Raw genomic sequence first — 20,597 nt, 5'->3', positions numbered from 1 at the left:
TCATTTCTAGAGTGGAAAGGAAATTACGATGACTCTACGATAATCGGGATCAAGCTTTCATCAAGGCTTCTCAACCCCCTCAAATGGAAGTTTAGCCGAGAATCATCACGTTATCCTTCCCAATAGAATTCGAACAAGACATGATATAAAGATTGAAACTTTGCTTGTTTAAACTCAATTCAAAACTACTCATGCAATAATTGAATTTAACTAATAATGACAAACAATTGAATCTAAGAATTGAACTAAATAAGTAAATGGAAAATGAACTAGATTACCAAGAACACCATTTTATTAATCTAATGAAAAATAAAATAATTATTCAAATACTAAATTAATAATCTACTTGTTCTAAAGTAATTAAATATGAAACTAGATCTAAAACAAGATATGAAAAACTAATTAATTAACTAATTGAAATTCTCAAACTAATTAATGGAGGCTAACTAATCTAGGTCTAACTATCTACCATTAACAAAGAGTCAAGCTCTTGTTGTTATACTTTCAGATCCAAAAATCGTGCATGGGCTTGGAGCCATGTTTTGGGCCAGATTCTGAATCTGGCCCAAAACCCAATTCTTTCAGTCCAAAAAGGCCTCTTCAGCTGCAGTTGGCTTCAACAGACTTTTCATCCACTTCTGCTCCTCTGATTGGGTCAAGGCTTAGACCATTGGAAGCTCTTTCCGAGCTGGTCGTTTTGACATAAGGTAGGCCCAATTCCGAGGTCTGAGTCCAAAGATACGCCTTCGAAGTTCTCACGACTTTGTGTCTTTGCATTTTACGCGTCGACTTTTCAGCTTTTGACTGGGCTTTAGAAAGGCTTTGTCTTCTTGAATCTTGGCCTTTAATCATAGAACTCCTTAGCAACCGACCTTTGCTCCTTTATCTCGCTAAAGTGGCACATTTCTTCACATAATAGACTTTGAAGCCTGAAATGCATAAAAACACGTAATCAGTATTAACTCTTAATTATTACTCACATAATTGGTCTAAAAGTATGACTGTTACAGGGTTAAAACTACAGTTTTGGGCTCTTATCAAGTTCCATGAAGAAAGCCCAAGTTTAATGGAGAAAAAGCCCTTAAAAAGCCAAGTCAACACTGTTAAGTGAAAGTCAAACCGGATTAGAGAGTTGAAGAAAAGTCAATAGAACTTCAAAAGGCCATATCTTTAGACTCAAGCCTCGGAATTAGGCCCATTTTATATCAAAATGGCCGTCTTAGAAAGTTCTTTCCAATGGTCTAGGTCTTGACCCAATCAGAGAAGCAGAAGTAGAAAAAAAAAAAGGTGTTGAATTCATTTCCAATTGAAAACCCCTTTGTGGACTGAAGTAATGAGGTTTTGGGCTCGATTTTTCGGCCCAAAACATGGCTCCTTAGCCCATGCACGAAGTTGTGGATCTTGTCTCCTCCATATCAAGAAACAAAAGCTTAGCTCTTAAGTTACTTAGTTTTTAAGTAGTTTTACTTAGTCTAGATCCGATAGTTAGTTTTAAATCTAGTTAATTAGCATCAAATTAGTGTTTATAATAAGATTTAGTTTTTAGAATCAATAATTAGTTTGTATTTCAAGTTTTAGTTTCTAACTCAATATTGAATTCATAGATTTAGTTTGTCTTAAATTTATAATTAGTTATTCATAATCTTTGTTCTACATTAGTTGTAATTTCAGTTTTAATTCATGTTGATTCTTAGACTATTTGTTATATTTGTTTAATCAAGTTTATTTGTTAACTGCCCAATCGCCAAACTCTGTGGACTCATGGGCTAATCTTGTTCAATTGTTCATGGAACAGTTTTACCCACCACTGAAGACAGATAAAATTCTTCAAAAGATTCATTTCTTCCGCCAGAATCCTCATGAATCCTTTCCAGAGGCCTGGAATCGTTTCACTAATCTTCTCATTGAATGCCCGCATCATAATCTTGTGAAGGACACGCTTGTTCGTGCCTTTTTCAAAGGGCTTTTACATCGTCATAAGGAGGTTCTAGATATCATGACTGGGAGTAGTTTTCTTAGTAAAGGAGCCTTGGAGGCTTATACATTCTTAGAAGATCAATCTAAGAGGAACAACAATTGGGGAAGTAACGACTCTTCCCGCTCCACTCCTTCTTCTTTTGAGGATAAACCTGATTCCGAGCTTAAAACTCTTATCGATGCCCTCACTAGAACGGTAGATGCCATCTCTATTCAACAACAACCCACTCCAGTCATGAACATTAAATCTACTCGTTGTAATGTTTGTTTTAGTTTTGAGCATTCCGACTTCTATTATCCTCTTGTTTATGCACAACCACCACCACAACCATTAAACATCAACCAGTTAACTCAAAATCAAGGACAAGGAAACTTAGGTAATCAGAATAGAGGTTTAGTACCCATGACCCATAACTATCAACATCAAGACATGAATGTTTAACAAGCCTTAATTCCAGCTCAACCATCTACAAACGAAATAATAGTAACCTTGTTAAAGAAACAAAATCAAATTATGCAACAAAACTCCAACTTGATGAAAGATTAGCATGATCAAAACTCTAATATGATGAAACAAACGATGCAAATGATGCAGTCTTTGTGCCAAAAGGTTATTGACATGTCTCCTAACCAAAATAATAACCAAACAGGCGTGTTTCCAGGTCAAGCAGTGAATAATCTTAACTCAACAAACACCGCATTTGAAATAAAAAGTATTCAGTGTAATGGTAATATAACCCCAGGGGACCTACAGGCAGTCACTACCCTTCATTCAAGGAGAGTAGTTGATAACAAAGTAACTATGCCTAAAGAACACCCGCAAACAGAAACTGAAAATTAAACTATATCGAATACTGTCATAGAAATTGATGATCCTATACCTGTAGAGGTTCCAATATGGACACCTAGATGGAAAATGGCTAAAGATAAAACAAAGACTAATAATACTTTGGAACCTTCTGCTAAATATAAAGATAAACCACCATATCCCGAGAGACTAATTGTGTCTAAAAAGGACAAAAATTTTGATGAGATTAGGGAAGTGTTTAAAAATCTAACTATAAACCTACCTTTTCTAGATGCTATAAAAAATCTACCTAGACACGTTAAGTTTCTAAAAGAGTTGTGCACCAAGAAGAGGAAAACCAACATACCCCATGAAGCATTCTTAACTGAACAATATCCCTCTTTATCTGAACATAACGGAATTGTTAAGTACAAGGACCCTGGTCGTCCTACCGTACAATGGACCTTAGGTGATACCTTCATAACAACTACTTTATTAGACCTGGGGGCGAGTGTTAACTTACTCCCTTTTTATTTATATAAACAACTAGGTCTAACAAAACTTCAATCAACCAAAATGACTTTGCAGTTAGCCGATCGTTCTATTAAGTATCTCAAAGGCGTAGTTGAAAACATTCTCATTAAAGTTCAAGATTTTTACTATCCAGCCGACTTTGTTATTCTCGACACAGAAGTTGCTCATGATTCCATTCCCATCATTTTAGGGCGCCCTTTCTTGGCAACCACCAATGCCCAAATCAATTGTCGGGATGGCTCAATGACTCTTTCTTTTGGAAATCTTTTTGTGGAAGTTAACATGTTTAGACAAAAGCAGAGACAACTAGGTTTTCCTGTAAAAGGTGAAGTTAAGTCTATTGAGAGTTTTGTATATCACATTAGTGCTTCCGACGATCTCGTCCCTACACTAGTAGATACCCCTCTTATGGAACAAGACAAATATCATAATTTTGACTCCTTGAACATAACTAAACCAGCGAAATAATTTTCCACCATGCCTTCCGACCCTACAAGAGATGGAGTAAACCTCACAATAGACGAGATAGATGAATTCCTCAAAGATGGAGATGAATACCATAAGTATATGGATGCGAACAACCTAGATGAGGAATTCGATGAGTTTCTAAGAGCTTGTGATGATCCACCCTCTCAAGAACTACTAAAGAGCCACCTGATACCTTCATTTTTAGATGTATGATAATACCAACCCATGCCACCAATAAGTTTTATGCTAAAACCACGCACTCATTTTTTCCATTCCTTCAATCTAAAACTTATGCATACCCTGCATATCTTCCACAACCATCCATTTTCTCACGATCATTCACTTGGACACCTTTTTGTTTAAAGAAAAAGAAGAAACTTTATGCTCGATTAGGTTCTAGATCCATCAGAATTCACTCCCATTCTACTAAGCCATGCCATAGGAAATCTTGGTGCTTAATTTTGTTTGATGGTGCTTTCCATGTTAACTATTTATGGAAAGATCTACAATTATTTAGATTATTGATATATGGTAAACTGCATGTTAATACATATATATCACATTAAGTCTAGGGAATCTGACTTTAAAAGACCCAGGTTTTTGTACAATACCACTTTTCTGGAGTATAGGCTAAACAAAAAATTTCAAACTTAAAAAGAGTTTTCCAATTTTGTTTGGGGGTGGTGTATTTTGGTATTTCATTTCAAAATGTTTTGCCACCCATTGTCTGTCATGTTTACTCCAGTAGAGTTTGTGTTAGTTAGTACGTAACAGTTTAATTGTGTTTCATGTTATCATATCATCTTTACAATATTTCTATTATAGGTACTGCCAATTTTTGCCACGCTTCTACGGTAAATTCTTTCCTTATATCTTTACACTTTGAGGACAAAATGTTCGATTGTTTGGGGGTGGGATAGAAACATTTGCAAATATTAGGCACTTTTAGGATGTAAATTACGCACTTTTCTTTATAAAAAATTAAAAATCATAAATATTGTTTATACTAGGCACTAAGTGGTAATAGTATTATTCCCTTCTCCATGATGATATTAGTCTAGAAATCTCACGTAGTACTTGAATTAGGATTTAATTTTTGGAATATAGATTAATATATAGGTAATAGTTATTGCATTTTTTCATGAACATCTTGCATGAGCATCTTTGATTGTACTTGGCAGTATTTTTCTGAGACCTAGGTTAGATTACTTAATACATATCCTATGAGCATCTAGCCTAAAAGCCTTATAAGAGTGAAATATCTGAGTGATGACACAAGGGAGAAGTAAATTATGAGTAGAGAAATCGCACATCCACTTGCTTGAACACCACACCATATCCTAAGTGAGAATTTAGGCCCTCTTTGGATCGATATAGCCAAAAATTCACACCTATATAAAATTTATTATCCACTAGTCGCCCCACTGAGCCTTTCATTAGCCTTTTCACAAACCAAAAATCCTTTACCCAATAAAACAAAATAAAAAATAAAATCAGCCTACCTATCTGGATAAGTATGAGAAATAGGATGAGTGAAGAAAAGAGAAGAGAAAAACCTGTGTAAACAAAAATTAGTTAGTTGCTTCAGAAAAGAAAAAGAAAAGAAGTTTCCATCCAAAGAAAATAAAAGAAAAGAAAAATAAAAATAAAAATAAAATAAAAACTCCAAAAAACAAAATCAAAGGAGTCAAAAGCCAAAATAAGGGCTAAGGATGAAAACAAAGTGTAGAAGCAAAGTAAGAACAATGTTTTCTCTAGTTACATATTTTGAAGACCTCATTATCTCAAACTTACCTTTTTGAATATCCATTTCCTTCCTTCTTAAACCATCACCTAATCCCCGTAACATCTAATAAATACTTATAACTCAATTAGGAATAGGTTGGTGTGATTGTAAGTGGTAGATGTGTTTGATCGACCTCGTCTTCCTTGGATTGTCATTGAGATTATGAGAAAATGTGTGCCCACTGCACACTGGAGTTAGCAAACTTGAGTGGAAAAATCAGAGTGTTATGTGTTTTGACACATCCCTTGTGAGAACCTACTTAGGCACGCTACCCAAAAGTTTTAGAAACGGACCTGTCATTGCATTTCATAGCATAGTCATTGTATATTTGTTTATCTTAAGATGATTTGATTATTATGCATTTATTAGTTTAAGTTTTAGAATGATCATCCTTGTTTAAATACTAGTAAGACGTATAGATTCTGAGATAAAATTAGGGAACAATTACTTTTATTTCTTAATCATTGTAGTATAAATGAAGTTTATGAGTACCTTCTCTAGAAAACTCTCACGAGGCTATAACTCGTCCACTAGTGAATTCTTAGTGGTTTAAGGCCTTATTACATATGGTCAATGCAGTCGCACTCAGCGAAACGAGACTAATTAAAAATACATTTTTGGTCACTTATTTTAATTTCTCATATTTGCTTGACGACAAGCAAAATGCTGTTTGGGGGTGGTTTGATAAGAGCCCAAAAATGGAGTTTTAACCCCTTAATAATATTACATTTAGACCAATTATGTGTATAATAAATAAGAGTTAGTATTGTTTACGTGCTTTTGTATATTTCAGGTCTTGGAGTCAAATATGTGAAGAAATATGTCACTTTAGCAAGAGAAAGGAGCAAAGGTTGGTTGCTAAGAAGTTCTATGGTTAAAGCCCAAGTTTCAAGGAGAAAAAGCCTTTTTAAAGCCTAGTCAAAGCTGAAAAGTCAAAGTCAACGCGGGTAGAAAAATAGCAGAAAAGTCAACAGAAATTCCGCATGCCGTATCTTTGGACTCAGACCTCGGAATTGGGCCTATTATATGTTAAAACGACCGGCTAGGAAAGATCTTTCTAATGGTCTAATCCTTGACCCAATCAGAGTAGTAAAAGTGGACACAAAGGGTGTTGAAGTAATTTCGCACAGAAAAACCCTTTTTGGACATATGTAATTAGGTTTTGGGCTTGATTTCATGTCCCAAAATATGGCTCCAAAGCCCATGCACGAAATTGTAAACCTAACCCTCTCATATATAAAGAGGTTTAAAGCTAAACAAAACTTGGCTACTCCCCTATTTAGTTTAGTTTTAAATTAGGGTTCTCTCTCTCTCTCCCTTTTTTAGTTTAAGTTAGGCTTAGTTAATTAGTTTAGTTTGTAACCTCCATTAGAATCTTTTAATAAAAGCTTTAGTTTATTCAATTTAAGTATCTTTAATAAAGTAGTTTTTCATGATGTCTTATTCTATTTATTATTATGTTCATGATAGTCCCATGAATCGAAACTAAACTCCCATTAGAGGGAGTTTGAATGAAGCTTTGAGGGGACTCGATTTGTTAGTATAGATTTGTTGTTAAGGTTTTAAGTTTAGGTTTTTCTTGACTTAGAGATAAGAAGAGTTTAACCTAAACTAGATAATAGTGAGTTTGCCATGAGAATGGGAACAAACTTTCTTTCATGTTAATTAGTTTATGACTAGAGATAGTATAAAGTAATTAGGGATCATTAAAGGTCTAGTCTTTATATTTTAATCTAGTGTGAGAATATCTAGACTAGGGTTTTCTATACAAATCTATGCTAGCATGTTAAGAAATTAAAAGAGGATTTCAATCTCTCTCTAGCTTTCTCCATATTTGATTTACCTATAAATAATTACTTTAGTTAATATTAGTATAGGATCAATTGATAGTATTATCTCGTAGTATAAATTCTCAACATAATATTACTCTCACCATTGTTTCTTTGTGTTTGATTAATTGGATTCTATTTAGTCTTGGTAGTTTAGGAGTGGAATGAATCCTGACTCTTTATATATTGCATAATGAATTGACGGTAGGAATAATATTGATAAGGTAGTTGATCATTAGTTGATTATATTCATCTGTAGATAATTAAGAATCAATTTACTAACTATCATGTGATGATTTTTTCTAATCTAGAAACACAAATATTTTGTTGATGATCAAAGAATAATGAGAAGTATTGGATCACTGAGAAGAAGAGATCTAGAAGATGATGAATTGAACCACATTCTTTAATGGCTACCTACGAAACCTGTGAAGAGGAATCAAACTCAAAGTGTAGTTCAACTATTCTATTTATAAGAATAGATTAGGTTTCCCATAATTACTTGTGAATTAAGTAATTAATGTTTAACTAGGAAACAATCTCCTGTTAAGTCTTATCCAGACCCTTCTAGAAGCTCATTTTTCCCAAGTCAATAAGTCTCCTTTATTGACTTGAACAACAAGGAAATATGTTCAAGTTCGGATTGGGAGTTGGAGTTCCGAACTTAGTAGTACTGGATTTAGTGTTCATAGTCAAGAGTTGGTTCTCTGAGCCTACTACTCCATCCAGTTCTCTGAGCCTACTACTCCAACCAATTCCAAACCTCCTTTTCTTATTTTACTTTCGAACCTAGAAAGTGAGTTAGTAAGGATTTGGACTTAAAGTGTGTTCTGGTACTTCCTGCCTATACAAAGACCATATCCAAGCCTTAAGAAGATGTTGCCACATGTCACATATCTATTTGTTAAAATATGTAAACACAGATGCCCCTCTTTTTTCTTCATGGGCTGTAACTCAAACCCTTGAGGAAAAAGGGTAAAAGTGTAGGTGCACGCCACCATACGAAGACGCATAAAAAAATAGTGCAATGTGCCTCTCTTTTCTTTTTAAAATTTATCGGAAAAATTTCTCATTACTTTAGTGCAAGGAATTGTAAATCTGGACATGCCATAAACATGCCCAGAACCTTGCATATTAGGCCGAACTTTGTATATTAGGAACTTGGTGAAATCCGGACTTGCCATGTCTTGTGATGATCCGGACTTGGACAAGTTATGAATGTGGAGTTCATGACTAGCTAGGAAGTGGAGTTCCAAACTTAGACAAGTTCCGAACGTGGAGTTCCTAACTAGCTAGGAAGTAGAGTTCCGAACTTGGACTTTCCATAGAGGAAGTTGAATTCCTTACTAGCTAGAGTGGAGTTCCGAAATTGAACTTCTCATAGAGGAAGTCGAGTTCGGAGCTTGGAGTTCCTGACTTGCTAGGAAGTGGAATTCCGAATTTGAAAAATTTTGAACTAGTGAGGAAGTGGAGTTCTGAACTTGGACAAGTTTCAAACGTGGATTTCCAGACTAGTTAGGAAATGGAGTTCCGAGCTTGGACAAGTTCCAAACTAGTGAGAAAACTTAGACAAGTTTCGAATATGGAGTTCATGACTAGCTAGGAAGTGGAGTTCCAAACTTGGACAAGTTCCGAACGTGGAGTTCCTGCTAGCTACAAAGTAGTGGAGTTCTGAACTTGGACAAGTTCTGAACGTGTATTTCCGAACTCGGAGTTCTAGACTAGGAAGTGTGTTTCGGTTAGTTATGGTGGCAAAAAGCCCGAAATTCGTGGCAACATGTGTTTTGCCACAAAAAAACTTTTAGCCTCGCTTGAGGCAAAAAAGGGTGTGGAAAGAAGTTTGTTGCCACGACTTTTGCCACCGCTGCAAGAGAATGAACATTTAGCCACAACCATGTCCTGGTAAGACATTGTTTTTTATTTGAATTAGTTTAATTGTCAAAATAAATTAATTTCTTTTTGTCACAAGCATGGCTGCTGCGAAAAGTATTTATTGCCACAAGTCGTGGCAATAAATGTTTCTCCCGCCATTATTTTTGGGTTTTTTTTTGCAGCAAATGGATGCAGCAAGACATTACTTTTGGGTTTTTTTGTACAGCAAATGGCCGCGGCAAAAAGTGTTGTATATATATATAATAATAATAATAATAATAATAATAATAATAATAATTTGTGTACTAAAACCACATAGAGCTATGAATGAGAATCTAAACTGAAATTTCATTTCACATGGAAGCTACATAAACTAATTCCAATCACTACCAAAAATAAGAGAAACAACAATCAGTATTTCGGTATCACACAAACAAAAGTATCAAAATATCTACACAAAAAATCCTTGTGATGGAAGTTCAAAATCCAGCAGTACACATGCGCAGTAGTACCATATTCCGCCTATCAGTGCCAAAATTGCAAAAACCACCAAGTTCATAATCGATCAGGCATGTACAAGAAGCCATCAATGTGCATTTATTTTCTGTGTAAACAAACAACAAGAAAAGTTTAGAAATAATAAGAAAGACATAAACCGAAGACAATAATTAAAGGTTTATCACTCCAACAGTGCCTAGTCATCTACCAAGCTTAACATATGCTTCATTAGTGTCGACTCTATAAACCAAAATGTTCACTATAAGTTTTGTAGCTATTTCATACCTAAGGCCCGAAAGACCAAGGATGATAACCACTCCCCACCTTTTTTTCTCACCTGCCCAAAGGAAAAAGGAACAAGTCAAGACCGATCACTACTTGTAATCATTTGCCTAGCGGATTTTGCTTGTAATCACTACTTTTGTTTCTAAACTCAAGACCCATAGTAACACTAGTTATACAAAGGAAAAAGGCGAGGAGTGGTCTTGTAATCACTAGTTATGTTACAATGGGCCTGAAGGTTTTGCTAAAATGTTATACAAAAACTAAGAAAGGGTCGTTCATGTACACAGCAATGACAACAGCTCCATGAAAAAGCTTCTCTGAAGTAGTAACATATTACCCCCCCACCCACCCCACCACTAGCCTAGCCACTTCCCTGTTCTTTCCAACTCTGGTACTTCTAAACTCCCCCCTAGACAATAACAAATCAATCCAATTTGTTAAGTAGCTTTGGAGCTTGCATACACATAACTAACTATTTTGATTGAGGTGGCTCATCAACTTTGTAGAGCCCCATTAGAGATGTGCTTAATTACATACAAATAAAGTTACATTTCTTAAATCATTAAGGGTGTTTCAACAATTTTACCATCATTTTGATCATTCTCCACCAAAATATTTTGTATATTAATATTCTTTTGAAAGAGCACAATCTTTCCACCAAAAATGATACTATGTACGTAACCCTCTAAATCATAAAGGGACAAGAACAGAGCAATTCCACTCTCCCTAAAATCTCTAGCAATTACCAAGATTTTATCCACTACAAAAAAAATCCATTGATGTTTATAAAAGTATAATTTACTGAAGCAAGGGAAGAACTGGAATTTTATATGCAAATTGCCACCACAAATGACCATATTAGATTGAAAGAAAATTGAAATCTAGTTTGACATATATTTCTATTATAGGGAAAACATTGTGGAAAGCCAGAGATCTAAAACAAACGAACAGATAATGCCAAAGTTACTTGAGTGTTCTTGGTGTTACCATGCTACATAGAGAGCGGGACTGAAATATAATAGCCTAAGTATGTAGAACTTGAAGGATGCAATAGACCTACCTCACTAGAAAGAAAACCTTAACTACTAGATATTTATATTTCAATATGCTCTTCTCCACTACACATTTTTGTTCGGATCTAGTCACTTATAACTGAAAAATACATGCTCACAACTTTAACATTTTTGTATGCTCCACTATACAGTTCAATACAAGTCTAAAAGTTTTGAGATGACTTCAGTGTACTGTGTATTGTGTGTGTGCTTCCTATTATTCAATTTAATAAAAATTCATAGTATCTCTTTTCTTAGACATTTTAATATTTTATAGAACACTGTAAAACTTGCTCAAGAAATTTACCTCTCGTCTGAAGTTGAGAATCACATCATTTGAATATTCTTGCTTGGAAAATAGTCAAAATACCTTGACTGCAACATCTTGTAGAGACATGTGTAGCATTTAAACCCATATGAAATCACCAGTTATTATGCATTACATCAACTAGGAATAAAAGTAGGAATTCTAAGTGCACAAGATAAGAAACAACAAAAAAGCTGTGTTCTGTCTCTGGAATCGAATCCATAGAAAGTCGTGTTATGACCACTCCCTCTTCTTTCTAATCTTTCATGTTATTAAACCAGTGTACTATGTTATTTTCTCTTGTGACCTGTCCCTTTTAAGCAAGCAAATAGGGAAAGCATTTTCCACTACTTCACTTTCATTCAATTAAAGACAAACAAATTAAGTAACTTTCTAGAAACATTAACCAGTGCACCAAACACAGCCACAAAGAGTAGAAAGTCCATGTATTTTGAGTGCACAAACTTTGAACTTCAAACATTTTTTATATTATGTTTTGCCCAGTTGCAGTCTAATAGAGACTAGTTGAACTAATCAAATATCATGAGTTATCATTTCAAATTACATCAAGATACCAGACAGAATTTTCCAGAAGCATACAAGAAGGGAAAGAGCATACCAAGCCATACCACAGAGCATGATATACAGTTCCACAATAACCTGTCATTTATAAACTCCAAATTATCATTGATAAAGGATGATAAAAAAAAAAGCCTGATTTTATTTTATTATATATGGATACAGCTAGGACACAGCAAAATCACAAAATTTTCAATAAAACAATGGTGTATGATCCATTTTGACATACGCAACAGGGTGCACAATACAGAAGATGTTGAGCTGCAAAAGTAACTACTAAAATAGATATCTAAATCATTTGCCAAGAGGCATCAGTGTATCATAGGAAACCTTTTTCTATACTAGTTGGAGATGATTTTCTACAAATAGTTCACGACTTCATGGAATTCAGAAAATCAAGTACAATTAGGAAGAAGCAAACAATGTCCTTTTTACCATCTATTAAGTCTGATTTTTAAAGGATAGTGATGATTACCTTGCCCAATCTGTTCTCCTATTGTCAAGTCCTCCCACAATATTTCATAATCTAAGCAGTCAGTTTACATATCAACTTTATTGATATGACTACGACTGGTACTTTCACTACTGCTCACACTACTTGTGTTGTTAACATTGAAAGACGAGACCCTGAGGCCTCATTATGCCAACCAAACTACCATCGTCATCGTAGAATGGAGTATTAATCGTGACAGCTACAAACTGCTCTCCTAACTTATTTTTCACAGGAAATTTCCCAATCCAGCTTTCTCCCATAGTTATCCTTTGTATTATACTATTTGCAACATCAAAATCCAGGGTATCCGTAAGAAGCTCAGTGGCATCTTGACCAAGAGCTTCTGATGTAGAATAACCATATAGATTCTCAGCTGTCCGATTCCTGATAAAATCAAGCATTCCTTCAATGTGTTAAACGTGGAAACTTCACCTTAATACTACTACCTAATAACATTAATGTATAAAGCATCAGTCTTTTCTCCAATAATCCACTTAAGTAGACAATATAACAAAAAACCATAGTATCAATATCAATGCATATACTCAATACTAGTAGTAAAACAGCTAATTCAACAATCAAAACCAATTTAAAAACTCACCAATAAAGAATCCGACCACTAAGATCGAAAATATGAACTGATTGACCCATAGACTGCAATATATTCCAGTACTATCTATCACTGAAACTCACAGCATCCTGTCCAGCGCTTCCTCCGGGGCTTAATGTATCGCTAATTCTGCTCCCTTTCTATAACGGCGATGAATGCCTGAAAGATGAGGACCACCTTTTCCATGCTACCCCAGTTGCAATAGCACCGCCACTACTACTACTACCTTTCTTAAATGAACCAGGCAATCTTGATCTTTGAGGTGATACTGATTGTGACCTTTGGCGTGTATTTATATTTTTAGGCAATCTTGATCAATTGATCAAATATCCTTACGATATTTAGATTTAAATAAAATAAAGAACGGCTTTAAATCACAAAAAAATATATGATTTCTTAAACAAATCTCCAACATAAAACGTCGGGGAAGAAGATGATGGATTACCTGAAGGTAAAGCAAGCAGTGGAGAAGGAGGCAGAAGTAGTGAAGAAGAAGGCGGCAACCGGTGAAGAAGAAGGCAGCAACTGGTGCGTCAGCCAGTGAAAAATATTTAGGGTGAAGAAGAAATCAGCAACTAGTGCGGCAACCGGTGAAAATATTTGGGTTTTCTATTTCTTCTTTTTCTTTTTGTTATTTGAGATTCAATTTTCACTAAAATAAACGAGGGAAATAGCCCGCGGGAACACTAACATCTATTTTCTGCCTTTTTTTCTAATGAAAATAATTATTTAATGTTTAAAATAGCCTTTTTGCCCCATCGATGCCAAACACTTACTTAAGCCACGCCCAAAACTTGTTCGCTACGAAAGGTGTAACTTAAAGCCACCACGACATTGAAACGATTGCAAAAAATGCACCTTTTGCTATGAAAGGATAAACACGAGGCAAAAAGTACTTCTTGCCACATATTTAGTTAGTCGTGACAACAAGTAAGATATAGCCACCAAACCCCTGGCCACGGCAAAATGTCTGAGGCTAAAAGTCACTTTTTTGGTAGTATACTAGTCAGTTCCGAAGATCTAGCAACTCCTCTTGTAGTTCTACTTCCATTCCATAGGAAGTGTATTGATCTGGAAGTGAGCTCAAAGTATGTTCTGGTACTTCTTACCTATACTTACACGTTAACCAATTACTATGGAAGTGTTGTCACGAGTCTACTCCATATTTACATAAATAGTTTTGTCACATGTCTACTTCCTATTTGCATAAATATGTATACACATATGCCCCTATTTTCTCTCCGATGCTCGCACATTCGATCGTAGAGAAAAAATGACAAAAGTGTCGAATTATATTTTATACAAATTCGTATTGCAAATCTTAGAAAAACAAGGTTTTGTAGGAAAATAGGGTTTGCCCCTGTGTCAATTCCTGTAAATACCTTTAGTTTTGTTAAGAAATAAGGCTTTGTAGGAACGTAGAGTGTGCCCCTATATTATTTCCTATGAAGTCATTAAATGATCTGGTATCTAATGCATAAACTAACACTTCTAAACATAAGGCATTAGAACTGCTCTTAGGAGGATAAAATCACTACCAAAAAAGTGACTTTAGCCACGAATGTTTTTGCCGCAACCAGGGTTTGGTGGCTAGATATCACTTTTTTCCACGACATGCAGAAGTTGTGGCAAGAAATACATTTTGCCTCAGTCTTTTCCTTTTCTGGCAAAAGGTACTTGTCTTGCATCAGTTTTATTCTGGCCCGTGGCTTTAAGTTACGGCTTTTGCAACAAGCAAGTTCTGGCCGCGGCTTTAAGTGTGTGTTATGTAACAAATAATGGCAAGAAGTTATTGGTTTGCCTAATTATAAATTTTCATATTTATTTTCAAAGAGGGCAGAGAATTACACATCACTTCCCGCATGTATTTTCATTCTTTCCCACAATTTTATTTGGTGAAAATTGAATGTCGAATCTTCTCAAACAACAGGAAAAAAAAAGAAAAAGAAAACTGAAACCCATTTCACTGCTTCTACAGTTCCGCCTCCTTCTCTCACTACATCTACCTCCTACTCGACTGCTTCTCAAGTGTTTCTTCACTGCTATTGCCGATAATCACCTTCTTGTCGAAGGTCTTTAATTAACATCTCTGTTTTTTACGGTTTATAATTAAAAAGTATCATTTTTTTGAGTGTTTAATTCTTGTTTGTACATTGATTCAGTATTTATGAGTTTCTAATATAATCTATATGATTTTTGGGGTAAAAGATTTGAAATTTAAATTTAAATCCTTAGCTTTCTTCTTGTTTAGAGGTAAAGTTAAGAACTTGTTCATTAATTGTATAGGAGGGAGGAGGTTTGTATAGATGACAAGATTACGAGATGGTGCTATGTTTCTTAATTCTTTAATTATCTTTACTCTTGAATAGGCACCAAGAAACTCTACTCCTTGATTTTTCATGGGATTCTTGAAAAACTGTAAATTGCAATGAACTGTGGAATGTGGGTAGGTGATTAGGAGTTCAAGAGCCAAACTTGCTAAACTAAACTAGTGATAGCATTCTCTCATAGTCACTGGCCTGCTATTGGTAATGGTATCTATCAGCATATTTTCTTCCCATATTCCCAATAGTGTGATGACACAACTGGTGGCAGTGTACTTTGATGCTATTACTATAAACTTTGCTTTTCCAAGGTAGAATCGAATTTAAGAACTCAATTGTCGTACAGTAGCTTAGCAGACTAGGCAGTAGCCAATAATACTATGGAAAGTGGAAGGTGGAAGGTGGAAAGTGTAGAGAACCGAACAAACTAACCAGCATCTTCGCATATTCCATTCCTTTTTGCATTGTGCCTAATTGCTTATACAATATTTTGTTATCAGAATTCCCCAATTTACCCTTACAAAAAGGAACATAGAATACAAACCTTGTGTACGTTATTGTAATTTTACACGAATCTGGTGGTCATACATTCTATGACTCATTTATAACAGGCATTCTTTTTGAGTGTGGTGTTGTGTGCTGGGTGCTGCTGCTACTGGGTGGAGTGTGTCCTGGATGTTGTTGCTGGGTACCTGCCTGGTGCTTGCTGCTGCTTTGTGTTGTTACTACCGGTGGTGCTGTTGCTGCCATGGACATGCTGGTGTTTGCTGCTGCTGGGGGTTGCTACTGTCACTAGTGCCTGCTGCTGCTGGTGTCGTTGCTGGTGCTTGATGCTGCTGCTAGTGCCCTTGGTGTTTAGTTCTTCTGTGAAGGGCTAAGTATCAAAAGCCTTTTGGTACTTAAGTCATGATGGCCTTACTATTTCTGGCAACCGTTTCCGCAAAGTACGCGATGTGTATTTGAAGCACGATTTCACCTTTATTGTAAGTGTTTTTGCTCTCTCTCCGTAGTTGTGTTTCAAGCATCTCTAAGCAGAACAATACGCAACAATAAGCTTCTTCTCATATGTTTCTCCTTGTTCTTACATTTTATGTACATGAATTTAGTGATCCGCACGATGCTAATGATGTTATACCTTAAATGGTCGGCAATTTGATGGAAGTCGCATAGTTTGGATGGTAAGTAGCCTACTAGATACTTAAACCTTGATGTTTTCAATAGTACGCCCTTTTGTGTTAATTATTTGATTTTAGTGTTTAATATATGAATAATGTTATTAGGTAGGATACCAAAATTCAGAAATGGAGAAGCTTGGAAAAATGTTTCTGGGCCAGTGGTGAATGAAATTCTTATGTAGTGTATTTGTTTTTAGGTGCTTTGATGAAAAAGTAATCTATTTGTTTACATTAGTGATTCTTGGAGTGACTGTTCAGAGCAAGGGCAGGTGGAACTCTTATTGTTTGAGGAATGCCTTTCGCTATGCAAAGTGGGTTTGTCGAGCGGGTCTTCAAGGTATTTTATATGCTGCACCTTTACATTAATTCATCTTTTATTTTTTGGATGTCAATTTAAATTGTGTGAACATCTTAATTGTATCCTAGGATTGAGTAGAGTTAGTGCATGCCCAAAATGTGAGTTGACTAGAGATTGCTGGAAAATATATGGGAATATTGATGGTGTCATCGCATTGATTTGATTGGACTAAGCATTGGGAGCATCCAGATCATAAGTTATGGCTATGGAACACGCTTAAGGTAATTGTTATGACCCAGAATTTACCTAAGGCTAATTTGTCATGTACGTGATTGTCAACACCACAACATTGCCTTGTCATGTGAAGTTTATATTTCATTAAACACTTGTGGTGTCAAACTTAGGAAAAAAATACTAACGAAAAGCTCTCTTAGGCTTCCTAAACTGAAAACTTGATTTGTCAATGGTCTTGGGATATCTAGAAACAGTAGGATTCCTAAAATGCATTGAGCTTTCAAGTGTGACATGAACATGTGATCATCATTTGAATCTTTAGCAATAGTAGATGACTCATGCCTATTAGACTTTTTGGTCTATTGTTCTTATGTGTGTTATGAACTTTTAAAATCATTTCATGATACTCAGATGACATGAGTTCTTGCAAATTATAAACTTGTGTTAATTGTTGTTTGTTTATGCAAAAAATAAATGCACATCGATGGCTTCTTGTACATGCATGATTGATTCCAAACTTCATGGTTTTTGCGATTTTGGCGCTGATGGGCGGAATATGGTACTATTATGCATGCGTACTGCTGGATTTTGAACTTCTATCACAAGGATTTTTTGTGTAGATATTTTGATACTTTTGTTTGTGTGATACCGAAATACTCTAAAGATAGATTGTTATTTCTCTTATTTTGGTAGTGATTGGAATTGGTTTATGTAGCTTCCATGTGAAATAAAATTTCAGTTTAGATTCTCATTCATAGCTTTATGGAGTACAAAATATATATATATATATATATATATATATATATATATATATATATATATATATATATATATATATATATATATATATACACACACTTTTTTTTGCCATTTTGCAAAAAAAGAATCAAAAATAATGTCTGGAGAAACATTTATTGCCACGACCGTGGCAATAAATACTTTTGGCAACCACCATGCCCGTGAGAAAAAGAAATTCATTTATTTTGACAATTAAACTAATTCAAATAAAAAAAAAATGTCTTGCCACGACATGACCGTGGCTAAATGTTCATTCTCTTACAGTGGTGGCAAAAGTCGTGGCAACAAACTTCTTTCCACACCATTTTTTGCCTCGAGCGAGGCAAAAAGTTTTTTTGTGGCAAAACACATGTTGCCACGAATTTTGGACTTTTTGCCACCACAACTGGCCACGGCAAAAAATCATATTTTTAGTAGTGAATCCATGCTAATAAGTTAAACTTTCTCCATCACATGGGGAATAACTCATGAGATCTTTCACTCATCATCCCAAGAAAGTTTTCTAAAAGTTCTGATACAACTTTGGCCAACATATGGGATCTCTCACCCAACGTAAAAGAAACAATGCTCTGAAAAGAGAAATATAAGTTTTATTGAAAATTAATTAGCATAGATAATGCCCCCAGTGTAGTGGAAGCAGATCCAAATCTGTGAAAATTTTGTCTCTTAGAAGCTAGGAGTAGTGTAACATTACTTGGAAACAGTACATGCTAGCATCAGGTTTCACCACTGGAGGATCTTTCATCAACATCTTGTTCCCAGTTAACTTCAAAGATGGCCTCATAAAGATGAGTTAAAGTGGTAAAGTCCCTATACGATGGGGGTGGTTTACCACTTTCGAACGTGTCACTAGTCTTCTGTCTCTTGGATTTATCATTATAGGAATTCTTATCGAATGACTTTTGCTTCGACTGTGGTCCCTCGGACTTCCTAACATTATAATGATTAGTAGAGCTCCTATCGGTAGGAGCGGAGGTGACACTAGTTATCACTCTTTTATGGGAAGATTCCCTATCCAATTGGTCATTTTCTAGTTCTGCATACTTGTCGATCCTAGCCTACAACTCTATTATGTTCATAGGCTTCTTTTTCTTCAAGGGCGTGTATAGACCAGAAATTGGATCTAATCCTTTTCTAAAGGCCACAATGGCGAGGGTCTCATCGACATTGTCAACATGTAATTGAACCTCGTTAAATCTTTTGGTGAAATCCCTAATACGCTCGTCCTTCTAGATCTTCATGTCAAACATTGCATTAGCTGTCTTAATGTAGGGCTGGTTGCAATTGAATTTCGCAATGAAATTGATGGATAGCTCCTTAAACTCGTGAATGCTGGCCCTGGGCAATTTCGTGTACCAGATGAGTGCCGAGTTTGTCAATCTTGAAGCAAAATACCAGCATAAATAATGATCTTCCTTAGAAAAACCCACCATTGCTTGACGATAACCGAGCACATGAGAGACCGGATCTCCTTTGCCATTAAATTTAGAGAAATTCGGTGGTTTATAATCATGGGGATGTATCCGATCATAACATGTCGTGAAGAAGGAGTTCCAATGTCTCGCTCGATTGCTGACTGAACAACTGACTCATCCATCTTGATTGGTTTCGAACCTTGCAGTTCCTCCAATATTTGTGCCTTGAGTTGTGCAAGAGTAGTCGGTTCATGAGTTAGAGTTCTCTCATTATTGTACCTCGGCCTTGGACTCTCGTAGTTCTCATCTCGACGATAACGTGGTTCCGGTTCCCAAAATCGAGTGGAAGAGTTTCCAAAACTTGATCGGGGAACTGAGGGATGCCGAGGCAATGAAGGTTCCCTTGGAACTGAAAGTCTTCTTCATACCGAGGGTGACCTTGAGAGTTTTGGATTCTGGGCAAACACATTCGGACGACCATCCCCCATACCTCGAGAACTTGAATACCAAGAGAAGTTAGTTCCGTGTGAACTCGAGTGTCGGGTTGGATCCAATTTCGGATTATAATCTGAATCTGGTTGGTCACTATGGTACCCATCGAAGTAAGGGATATAGGGCACAAGGACATCACCCTCACCATGGTTGAGATTTGGTGGATGAAACTGCCCCACCCCCACCCCCCCCCCCCCCCCCAGAGTTTCCATCAGTAGGCAACACTCTTGGAGGTGAACAACCCCTCCTTCGTGCGGTAGTAGTCTTGGAAAAAATGCAAACGAGCCTCCTATCGACCACGTTCGGCCAACACGACATCCATGATGGCTTGGTTGGTTATGGCAGATTGGAAAGTATCACTGTTAGGCTTATCTTCTTCATGCCCTTGCCTAAAACGACGATCTCCTCTAAGTCCAAATTATCTTTGATCAGTAACATGTGGGTTATTGATCTCATTATTCCCCTCATTACCTTGATTTGCGTTGGCTCTTGTAGTAACCATGATTTTAAATCAAAGTGAAGAAAAGAAGATTTAAAGAACAAAACACCCAAGAAAAATTGGTGGGCAGGAGAACCTAGAACAGAAAAAAAAAAAATCGACCAAGAAATCAAATCAATTATGTATGGTAATTCCCCACAGACGGCACCAATTATGTGATGATTTTTCCTAATCTAGAAACACAAATATTTTGTTGATGATCAAAGAACAATGAGAAGTATTGGATCAAGGAGAATAAGAGATCTAGAAGATGATGAGTTGAACCACATTCTTTAATGGCTGTCT

The 20,597-nt window shown here is 35.9% G+C and overlaps 1 long non-coding RNA gene across 1 annotated transcript; it reads right to left on the bottom strand.

Moving 5' to 3' along the window:
- Window positions 1-12,198: 12,198 nt before the first annotated feature.
- LOC147482010 (uncharacterized) lies at window positions 12,199-13,702 on the bottom strand. Its single transcript, XR_015207008.1, has 3 exons — window positions 13,523-13,702; window positions 13,069-13,356; window positions 12,199-12,851 (listed from the first exon to the last, which is right to left on the bottom strand). It is a non-coding gene; the product is annotated as an uncharacterized LOC147482010 (long non-coding RNA).
- Between the last annotated feature and the right edge of the window lie 6,895 nt (window positions 13,703-20,597).

This window comes from Coptis chinensis, chromosome 8, assembly GCF_015680905.1.
Source record: "Coptis chinensis isolate HL-2020 chromosome 8, ASM1568090v1, whole genome shotgun sequence".
Taxonomy (NCBI): Eukaryota; Viridiplantae; Streptophyta; class Magnoliopsida; order Ranunculales; family Ranunculaceae; genus Coptis; species Coptis chinensis.
Note: the sequence above shows the minus strand (reverse complement) of the source record. Positions and strands in the feature narration are given on the sequence as shown.